Genomic DNA, 9,955 nt, shown 5'->3' on the forward strand with positions numbered 1-9,955 from the left:
TGTCCCCGTAGGCCCCAAGCCCCCGCCTAATCCCGTCCACATTTCAGACTACTTAGGATTGCATTAAATGTCAAAGCCGGCGTTTAGGGAAATATCTACATTTCGTATGCATCGCTCGGGTCAAAAGAAAAGCTGCAGCGAACCTTCTAGCATTTGGCGCGAGAGGCTCTCTGTGTGGTCCGGGGTGTGAATGGGGAGGGGGCCGGCGCCCCCGCGGCCTCCCCGCCCAGGAATGCGGGCTTTTCACTTCTAGAAAATGCTCGGGCTTTGTTCCAGCCCCGGCCTCCCGGAGGCGCGGAGGCGCCGGGCCGGATCGTCACCGCGGCATTTGCATGTGAGCGGCCCGTCCGGTCCCTGTCCCCGCCCCACCCCCTCCCCCCCCGCCCTCCCCTCCCCCCCGCAGGGCGGCCGGCGCTGGGAGCTGCACCAGGCCGCGCTCTCACCTAGTCCGGTCGGCCCACAGGTAGCTGTCCCGGAACTTTTTTTTTTTTTTTTTTTTTTAAGGATTTTATTTATTTGGGACGCCGGGATGGCCCAGCGGTTTGGTGCCCGCCTTGGGCCCAGGGCGTGATCCCGGGGTCCTGGGATCGAGTCCCGCGTCGGGCTCCTGCCCCTCCCTCTGCCGGGGTCTCTGCCTCTCTGTGTCTCTCGTGAATAAAATAACAGGCAGCTCTGGCAGCGCAAGAAGGTGCGGAACAGGTAGAATCAAGGCTTTGAGGATTAAGTTAGGGGACACTTCCGCTTTCCTGGTACAGAATTTTTTTCTTAAGATTCCATTTATTTATTCATGAGAGACACGGAGAGGGAGGCAGAGGCCCAGGCGGAGGGAGAAGCGGGCCCGCGGAGGGGGTTGCGGGGGGAGCCGACGCGGGCTCGATCCCAGGACCCGGGGTCACGCCCCGAGCCGAGGGCAGGCGCTCCCCCGCTGGGCCCCCCGGGCGTCCCGATTGCGGAACCTGCTGAACCAAGATCCTTCTCCTTGGCGCCAGGCAGGTTTATTTTTCTTTTCTACTCCAATTTCCATTTTATGTACCACTGTCAGGTATTTCATGTAAAACCGCGTATTCGGCCGAGAAGGATGAAGGCGTGGGGTGAGCCTTTCACATCCGCGGCGTCGAGGCAGGCCCAGGGCAGGGCTTCCCGCCGCGCGTCATCCTCGGAGCGGCGCAGCCCGGAGACCCCTCGCGGCGGGCGGGGGCGGGGGCGGGGTAGAGGGGCCCGCGGTCCCGCGAGGCGCCCCCTGCTGGGGGCGAGGTCAGCGCGGCCGCGAGCCCCGGGACGCTGCTGTCGCCCCGCGGCCCCGCACGCCCCGGAGCCGAGCGGCAGCTGTGGCCCCGGCAGCCGGGGGATGCGGTGGCAGAGCAGGGTCTTGCCAACAGCTTCCTGCGAGGACTGCGGCGTCGATCTGATGAATTTCCTTTTTACTTCTATTTATTTGGTTTTTCATTTAGTTTCACTTTACTTTTTATTTATTTTACCACTTTTATTTCGTTGATTCCATTTCGTTACTATTTTTAAAGAATTTATTCATGAGACACAGAGACAGAGACAGAGACACAGGCAGAGGGAGGAGCAGGCTCCATGCAGGGAGCCGGATGCGGGACTCAGTCTCAGGACTGGGGCATCATGCCCTGAGCCTAAGGCACATGCTCAACTGCTGAGCCACCCAGGCATTCCTTCATTTTATATATTATGTGGCATTTAATTTAATCTTTTTTTTTCATTTCTTTTACTTTATTTGTGGATGAAGGAAAAAGATGGATACCTTTTTCACCCTCTTTTTCAGACTTATGTAGTCTACTGCATCTGAGTTTTGGAAAAATAGTAAAAACAGGGATCCCTGGGTGGCACAGCGGTTTGGTGCCTGCCTTTGGCCCGGGGCGTGATCCTGGAGACCCGGGATCGAGTCCCACGTCGGGCTCCCTGCATGGAGCCTGCTTCTCCCTCTGCCTGTGTCTCTGCCTCTCTCTCTCTCTCTCTCTCTGTGACTATCATAAATAAATAAAAATTAAAAAAATAAAAAATAAATGAAAAATAGTAAAAACAAATACTACCTTGTCTTATTACTCAGGGTGTTTTTCCCATCTTCACAACCAAATCTGAAACATCTAAAAGTCAGAGGCAAGGTTTGATATCATAATTGGGCCTGGAGGGATCCCTGGGTGGCGCAGCGGTTTGGTGCCTGCCTTTGGCCTGGGGCGTGATCCTGGAGACCCGGGATCGAATCCCACGTCGGGCTCCCAGTGCATGGAGCCTGCTTCTCCCTCTGCCTGTGACTCTGCCTCTCTGTCTCTCTCTGTGTGACTATCATAAATAAATAAATAAATAAATAAACAAATAAATAAATAAATAAATAAATAAATAAAATCTTAAAAAAAAATAATTGGGCCTGGAAAATGTGTTCATTGGCTGAAAGTCATTAATAAATATTTCTCCCTTGGCACAGAGTAAAACACTCACTATGGGTTCTCTCTTTTTTTTTTTTTAAGATTTTATTTATTCATTCATGAGAGACAGAGAGACAGAGAGTCAGAGACACAGGCAGAGGGAGAAGCAGGCTCCATGCAAGGAGCCCAACGTGGGACTCGATCCGGGTCTCCAGCATCAGGCCCCGGGCTGCAGGCGGCGCTAAACCGCTGCGCCACCGGGGCTGCCCTCATTGTGGGTTCTCAATCAGATTTCTAAACTCCAAGGCACCTGCTCTGGGCAAGGCACACTGGCAAGTACACTGGGTAGAAGTCAAGTTCAGAGCACATAGCCCTAGCCTCAAGGGCTCCAAGCCAAATAGATTGTAGACAAGGACCAGAGAATTCAAACACAAAGTCCTCTTGGAGAAAGTCTCATTTCAGGTGGGGAGACAGGGAGGGACAGGAGACTGCTGCAGGTGACTTAACCATAAGGGGCAATTCCAGATAAATAAAACCAGTTAAGAAGGTCTCTTGTCACACTGCAGAGAGTGTCAGGTACTAGAGGGAGGGCGGTTTATACAGTGAGGTAGAGGGGTCCTTTGTCAGGGAAGTCTCAGTTCTCAGACACTGTAATTCTCCAAGTTCCATAGAAGGCCTTAGTGCTTGTGAGTCCCCTGAAAGACCTGTATTCTTTTGGAGAAGAGGAAACTAAGTCACTATTTATTTGCTATTGGTTCTCTAGAAGGCTCTATGAATTGCATTTCTAAATTTTCACCTTCCCCTCTTTTATTTTCAGAAAGATTAGGGACACCTGGGTGACTCTGGTTGAACGTCTGCCTTTGGCTCAGGGCGTGATCCTGGAGAGGAAGAAGCAGACTCCCTGTGGAGCCTGACCTGAGGCTGGATCATGACCTTTGTCAAAGAGAGATGCCCAACCAACTGAGCTACCCAGGTGCCCCAAAGAAGTGGTTTAATGAACACCTTTATCTCCTGGATCCACCAATTAACACTTTGCTAGCATTTGCTCTAGCATGCTTCCACTCTCAACACACACACACCCCTCCAGTTATTTACTGAACTGTCTAGTGAACTTTGGAGACACAATGATACTTCACCACTGAATGCTTCAGCCTCTATCTCTAAGAACAGGGCCTTTCTCTATGTAACAAAACACAGTTATAGCTCCCAGGAGGTTTAACATTGATACAATAATTTTATTTAGTAAAATTTAGGCTCCACACAATCCATATTTGGGGCGCCTGGGTGGCTCAGTGGGCTAAGCATCTGATTCTTGATTTCCACTCTGGTCATGATCTTGGGGTCCTGGGATCAAGCTGCACCAAGGTCTCCCTGTTTGGCGGGGAGCCACCTTCTTCCTCTCCCTCTGTCTGCTGTTCCCTTTGCTTGGGGTCTCCCTCCATGTCCAATAAATAAGTAAAATCTTAAAAAACCCACATACAATCCATATTTAAAATGTCTCAGTTGCCCCCACAATGCCCTCTATCATTTTCCCCCTTGGTCCTGAATCCACTTCACCATCATGCACTGCGTTTGCTTGTCTCAGGTCCTCTTGAACTCAGAACATCTCCCAAGTCTTTTTGGTCACTCAGGACATTTATAGGTTTGAGGGTTTCAGGCCAGCGTTCTTGGAGAAGTTTCTTCTACCCTGATCTATCTGATTATTTCTTGATGGCCAGGCATGCATTTTTATGAGTTGAAGATGTACTTACTGTTTTAATTCCTGATGCCCCGTGCCCCAGGCGAAAGTACCTCTCTGTTCAGAAGCCAGGACCCTGGTTTCTTACAAAGCTCTCTGCTCTTGCTAGGGGGATCCCTGGGTGGCTCAGCGGTTTGGCGCCTGCCTTTGGCCCAGGGTGTGATCCTGGAGACTCGGGATCGAGTCCCGTGTCGGGCTCCCCGCATGGAGCCTGCTTCTCCCTCTGCCTCTCTCTCTCTCTCTTTCATGAATAAATAAATAAAATCTTTAAAAAAAAAAAATTACCTGTCTTAAAACACGTTTTCCAGGTCTAGAAACTCCATCTTCAATTGCCATTTAATGATGGTGGTTTTCATTAGTCCTGAACGCTGGCAAGGGAACAGCGTGGGTGACAGGAGAGTCGGCCCCGGGCAATCCACAGGGCTGTTGGGAGGAACCCCGCTGGGATCAGGGGGTGCCAGGGCGACGCGACGAGGAGCCACCAGCCGTGGCTGCCCATACTTCAGCCTCATCTGGCCAAATGCTGGTGGACAGCAGTCTTGAGTTGGGGTTACCCCGTCTACAAGTGGCGACAAATCTTTGGGGACCTTTAGCTCACATTAGGGCTTTTTTTTTTTTTAAGTTTTTATTTATTGGAGAGAGAGCTCACAAGCCCAGGGGAGGAGCAGAGGGAGAGGGAGAGGCAGACACCCCTGCTGAGTGGGAAGCCGCAGGTGGGGCTGGATCCCAGGACCCTGGGATCATGAGCTGAGCTGAAGGCAGAAGACTAACCTGCTGAGCCACCCAGGCCCCACATCAGGGCTTGATGAGTCTGCGGGAGAGCAGGGATGGGAGGGGGCGTAAAGAGAGGAGCCTCCTTCCAGTCCTTGGACCCCATGACTCCTGTTGCCACAGTCAGTAGTAGGACCAAGGAGCCTGCTGGGACAGGATTCCTGCTGTGCCCGTGGGAAAGGGGTCCCCGGGGAGAGCGGGCTTGGCAAAGGGCCCAGTGAAGACACTGCCCAGGCATGACTCCCAGTGAGACTCTAGTCACTCAAACCGGGCAAGAGACCGGTTTCTTCTGGGGGCCTGTCCCACTTTGCTTTCTTTCTCATCTGTTTGCGAAGCGTCCCCTTGTATACTCTCTTCCTGGAGCTGGCTGGGAAGAAGGTAGGAAACAGACTCCAGAGCCCAGTGACCTGGGTCCTGGTCCCAGGTGCGCTCCTTCCTGTGTGACCTTGGGCAACTCCTCCTCTCTTGCTACAGTTTCCCTATCTGTACAATGGGATTGTAATAATATGAAACTCACAAGCCTGTTACAAAGCTTATATATATTTTTAAAGATTTTATCTATGGGACACCTGGGTGGCTCAGCAGTTGGGCGCATCTACCTTCAGTTCAGGGCATGATCCTGGGAGTCCCAGGATCAAGTCCGGCATCCGCCTCCTTGCTTCTCCCTGTGCCTGTGTCTCTGCCTCTCTGTGTGAATAAATGTATGAATAGGGGGATCCCTGGGTGGCTCAGTGGTTTGGCACCTGCCTTTGGCTCAGGGCCTGATCCCGGAGTCCCGGGATCGAGTCCCGCATCGGGCTCCCTCCATGGAGCCTGCTCCTCCCTCCTCCTGTGTCTCTCATGAATAAATAAATAAATACATTTTCTTAAATAAATAAATCTTAAAAAAAAATAAATGTATAAATAAAAAGTGAAGATTTTACTTTTTTCTTTTTTCTTTTCTTTTCTTTTCTTTTCTTTTCTTTTTTCTTTTCTTTTCTTTTTTTAAAGATTCTATTTAAAGATTCTGCTGCCTGAGCCAGCAGAAACAGCTGAGAATAGTGAAGTTGAGGCTGGGATTCCGGAGAGAAAGTCTAAACTTTTCTAGGTATAGTCTTTTGTGTTTGGGGAATTCCAACTATGTTTTATCTGTTCGAGGGTTTATTTTAATCAAAACAAAAATGCTTTGTTTGTTTGTTTTAAATGACAGTGGCTTCCTGAAATGGTCAGGACAAGTGGACAACCACAGGAGTGGTTTAGGTCTACCCACTAACAGGATGAGTAGATGCAGCCCAAGAAGGTTGCAATGGCAGGTTTCCTTTCTGAGAAGGAACAGGGGATGTTTTCTTTATGGTCCAAAGGAGAGGTGTGTTCAGGGTGCCGCATGGCTGGATTTTCCACCCTTCAAAATCCTACTCTGGGGCAGCCCTGGTGGCGCAGCAGTTTGGCGCTGCCTGCAGCCTGGGCTGTGATCCTGGAGACCCAGGATCGAGTCCCCCGTCGGGCTCCCTGCATGGAGCCTGCTTCTCCTTCTCCCTGTGTCTCTGCCTCTCTCTCTCTGTGTCTATGAATACATAAATAAAATCTTAAAAAAAAAAAAAAATCCTACTCTGCTTCGGGACTCCTAGGTGGCTCAGCGGCTGACCATCTGCCTTCGGCTCAGGGCATGATCCCGGGTCCTGGGATCGAGTCCCACATTGGGGTCCCCTTGAGGACCCTGCTTCTCCCTCTTTCTGTGTCTCTGCCTCTCTCTCTGTCTCTCATGAATAAATAAATAAAATATTTAAAAAAAAATCCTACTCTGCTTGGAGAAGGTCTCAATTAGTCTAGTGGCCTTAACTCAACCTGCATAACCAGTGTTTCTTTTTTTAGAGGGTGATCCTACTGAATTAAAATTCAATTAATCCAACTTTAAGGGCAAGGAAAACTATTTGTGAAAAATCATTAAACAGCACATAAAACCCTTTGAGGAACAGTGAATAGTAGGAGAAGTACAGCCTGGCTTTTGTTAAGGTGCTTTGGGCCCAACGAGTTAACTTTTTTAAGGAATTTTAACAAGATAGTGGTCAAAGTGGAATTTGTTCATGTCGTTTATTTAAGGTTTTACAAGGCTCTGAAAGGAGCCCCTCCCCTGGGTCTGGACAAGAAGAGCTTGGTAACAGCATGGTGAGAGGTGAGATCTTCGGGGGCATTTGAACCCTGTGAGGAAACAAAACAATGGGCCTGGAACCTTCTGCAGCGTCAGGGCCCTGAGAGACAATGAGGGTGGAGGGTCCATCCCAGCTTAACGGGGACAGGAGAGGGAGGGGCACAGAAGGCAGCATGTGCCCCGACAGGCCTGGGAAGGGGAACACATATGTGTCCAGAAAGGACATTATTAGGACAACTGATAAAATGTTAATACAGCTGATGGATCAGGTAATAGGAGTCGATAAATGCAAAATTTCTTGGTTTCGGTAACTGTACTTTGGTTCTATAAGATAATGTTTGTATTTTTAGGAAATGCACAAGGATGTGATTAGAAATAAAAGGGTAAAGAGCAGCCTGGGTGGCTCAGCGGTTTAGCGCCGCCTTCAGCCCAAGGTGTGATCCTGGAGACCCGGGATCGAGTCCCACATCGGGCTCCCGGCATGGAGCCTGCTTCTCCCTCTGCCTGTGTCTCTGCCTCTCTCTCTCTGAGTCTCTCATGAATAAATGAATAAAATCTTTAAAAATAAAACAGCTTTGTTGAGGTCTAACTAATATACAATGAATCAACTGTTCACACTTAAAGTACACAATTTGACCAGTGTTGATATATGGGTATTTCTGCAAAACCATAACCACACCATGAGGATGAGTATATCTCACCCCTAGAAGTTTTCTTGAGCCCCTTAATAATCCCTCCATTGAACCTCTCTCCCGGAGGCAACCACTGTTCTGCCTTTAACTAAAGGTCAATTTGCATTTTCTGGAGTTTTACATAGGTAGGACCACATAATGTATATTCTTCTATACAATTTGTACTTTGGCGGGGGTGGGGGTCTGACTTCCTTCATTCAGCCTGACTTTGAGATTAATTCGAGTTGTATGAATCAGTAATGCATTTCTTTTTATTGGCGAGTAATATTCTATCATGTGGATATACTATAATTTGTTGATTTATTTCTCTGCTAATGGTCAATGGGTTGTTTTCAAGTTTGGCTATTACACATAGGGTGCTATGACCATTCATATACAAGTCTTTGTTTGGATGAGTGTATCTTTCCTCTGGGAAAAATACCTGTGAGTGGAATGGCTGTTAACTTTTCAAGGAACTGCAAAATGGCTTAAACATGTACCATTCTACATTTCTACCAGGGAGGTATGAGAGTTCTGTTTTGTCCACGTCCTCATCAAAGCTTTGTATGCTCAGTTTTGTGTTTTTATTTAATTTTAGCCATTGTAATAGACGCATGTCATTTCTCATTGTGTGGGGTTTTTATTTTTTATTTTATTTTATTTTTTTGTGTGTGTGGGGTTTTTTAATTTTAATTTAATTTATTTATTTATTCATGAGAGACACAGAGAGAGAGGCAGAGACACAGGCAGAGGGAGAAACAGGCTCCATGCAGGGAGCCTGACGTGGGACTTGATCCCCGGACTCCAGGATTACAACCTGGGCCGAAGGTGGCGCTAAACCACTGAGCCACCTGGGCTGCCCTCATTGTGTTTTTAAGATTTTGTTTATTCATTTTGTTTTGTTTTGTTGTTTTTAGTTTTTTTTTTTAATTTTTATTTATTTATGATAGTCACACACAGATAGAGAGAGAGAGGCAGAGACACAGGCAGAGGGAGAAGCAGGCTCCATGCACCGGGAGCCCGATGTGGGATTCGATTCCGGGTCTCCAGGATCGCGCCCTGGGCCAAAGACAGGTGCTAAACCGCTGCGCCACCCAGGGATCCCTGTTTATTCATTTTGTTTTAAAGATTTTATTTATTTATTCATGAGAGACACAGAGAGAAAGAGACAGAGAGACATAGGCAGAAGGAGAAGCAGGCTCCATGCAGGGGAGCCAGATGTGGGACTCAATCCCTGGATTATGTCCTGAGCCAAAGGCAGATGCTCAACCACTGAGCCACCCAGGTGTCCCTCAAGCAGACTTTATACTGAGTGTGGAGCCCAATGAGGGACTTGATCCCACCACCCCTAGATCATGACCAGAGAGGAAATCAAGAGTCTGTTAATGGACTAAGCCACCCAGGTGCCCCTCATTGTAGTTTTAATTTGCATTTCTCTAACACCTAATGATGTTTCTTTTCATATGTTTCTTTTTATATGTTCATTTGCAAATCATGAAGTGTCTGTTTAAAGCTTTGGCCTTTTTTTTGGGAAAGTTGTTTTATAATTGTTTTCCCTTTATTTGAAAGTGCTTTATATATATCTTGGAAATAAATCCTTTATCAGATACATGCTTTGCAAAGATTTTTCTCCAATCTGTTCTGTTTTCATTGTCTTTTGTGTTGATTTTAAATTTTATGAAGTCCAGGGGAGCCTCGCTGGCTCAGTGGTGGAGTGTCTGCCTTTGGCTGGGATTGTGATCCTGGGATCTTGGGATCGAGTCCCACATCAGGCTCCCCATAGGGAGCCTGCTTCTTTCTCCCTCTGCCTATGTCTCTCTGTCTCTCTGCCTCTCATGAATAAATAAATAAAATCTTCAAATAAATAAAGAAATTTTATGAAGTCCAATTTATTCAATTTATCAATTTATTCTTTCATGGATTGTACTTTTGGTGACCTGAAAAATCTTTCTCTAGGCCTTTTCTATAAAATTGGGGTAAAGATAAATCCTAGCTTTCTGGATGATTATAAGGATTAAATGAGATATTGCTTTTTAATTTTTTTTAAAAGATTTTATTTATTTATTCATGAGTGACACAGAGAGAGAGAGAGAGAGAGAGAGAGGCAGAGACACAGGCAGAGAGAGAAGCAGGCTCCATGTAGGGAGCCCAACGTGGAACTGCATCCCAGGACTCCATGATCATGCCCTGGGCTGAAGGCAGATGCTAAACCACTGAGCCACCCAGGGATCAAGGGGGTGGATTTCATAATGGATTGGAT

General features: G+C 47.8%; 1 long non-coding RNA gene across 2 annotated transcripts; it reads left to right on the top strand.

Annotated features, from left to right (window-relative positions):
* The first annotated feature begins 395 nt into the window (after positions 1–395).
* LOC144294392 (uncharacterized) lies at positions 396–9,133 on the top strand. 2 transcript variants are annotated; one of them, XR_013361791.1, is made up of 4 exons: positions 396–463; positions 5,887–5,983; positions 6,976–7,048; positions 8,646–9,133. It is a non-coding gene; the product is annotated as an uncharacterized LOC144294392 (long non-coding RNA). The 2 variants fall into 2 exon arrangements; XR_013361790.1 differs by lacking the exon at positions 8,646–9,133 and adding an exon at positions 7,375–7,544.
* Positions 9,134–9,955: the final 822 nt, after the last annotated feature.

This window comes from Canis aureus, chromosome 22 (assembly GCF_053574225.1).
Source record: "Canis aureus isolate CA01 chromosome 22, VMU_Caureus_v.1.0, whole genome shotgun sequence".
NCBI lineage: Eukaryota > Metazoa > Chordata > Mammalia > Carnivora > Canidae > Canis > Canis aureus.